Raw genomic sequence first — 1,371 nt, 5'->3', positions numbered from 1 at the left:
GGGAGGGGGAGGGGGAGGGGGAGGAATGATGTGCTCCCTCACCCTCACCACCATCACCACCACCACCACCCAGTTGAAGAGAGCGAAAATATTGATGCGCATTGATGCCGTGCAACAACATCGCCGTACGACATAGGCCTTTCCCCGAAAGGGCACACACACATACACTCACGCACGCACGCACCACACACACACACACCTTGGGATGCCACGTGGCCAGGCGGTTGCAATCACGAATCTGCGGCCGCCAGTTGCTGGCACTCAGCGGGCTGTAGCCTAGCTGGGAGTGCGACTCGTGCTGCCCCACATCGGGCGAGGCAGCGCCATCGCCGCCGCCGCCGCCGCCGAAGCCGAAGCCGGCGCCAGTCATGAGACCAGTAGCTGTTGACATAACCGATGGCGCGACGGACTCCTCCGTGATGTACTGCAGAACTGCATGTCGTACATGACATCGCCGTCATCAAAACCGCCGTCGTAAAGTCGTGGAGCGCCGCCGTGGAGTGGTGTCGGTGTCACCGCCATGCATGCGTGCGTGCATGATTCCGGTGGTGTTTGGGGGCCCCGCAGCCGCCGCCGGGCGCAGTGGGCAAGGGGGCAGAGAGGGGGGGGGCAATGGGCGGTGTATAGGGTTTTGTTCCGATTGCAATTTTGGTGATGAATACCCCTCTCGATGAATCTTTTCTCTCCCGTGTTCTCCGCGGACCCTCGTGTATCCAGTTTACCTTCCGTCCCGTGGGTCGGCGGCCGCTGCAACATATAATAAGTAAAAACGTTTTGTGAGCCACAATGCGCCATTGCGTATAGGTCTTTCTTTCTTGCGCTGTACCCCTTTCCCTTTCCCTCTCTCTCTCTCTTACTACCCCTCGCACCTAAGAAGGAGAGCCATGCCGCGCGCCCACCACCTGTTACCTCCACCTCCACCTCCACTGCCTCGCATATATATATATACACACACACACACACACACACACACACACACACACACACACACACACACACACACACACACACACACACAAAATATATATGGGCCCCACGGCTTTTACGGACACCCCCGTACTTGTGCGGAACTTGTAACTTGTAACATATACCCCTGCCGTACCGTGTCTCGGGAAGATCTGCTCCAGCAGCCGGTGCTCCACCTCAGCGACCTGATGCACGTGCCGCTCCGCAACCACCTTGGCAGTCACGTCCTGCTGGACGAGCACCACCGCCAAGCCGCCCGTAGCGAGGTCGATGACGCTTGTAGCGCAAATCTCGTGCCAGCACTCGCGCTCTGGCGGGTGCTGCCGCTGCAACGGCGACGGTGCCGCCGCTGCCCCCGCCGCCGCCGCTGGCGGCGGGGTGGGTGATGGCATATGCTTCGGCAGT

Source organism: Volvox carteri, assembly GCF_000143455.1.
Source record: "Volvox carteri f. nagariensis unplaced genomic scaffold VOLCAscaffold_64, whole genome shotgun sequence".
NCBI lineage: Eukaryota > Viridiplantae > Chlorophyta > Chlorophyceae > Chlamydomonadales > Volvocaceae > Volvox > Volvox carteri.
The sequence above is the reverse complement of the archived record's forward strand: the minus strand, read 5'-3'. Positions refer to the sequence as shown.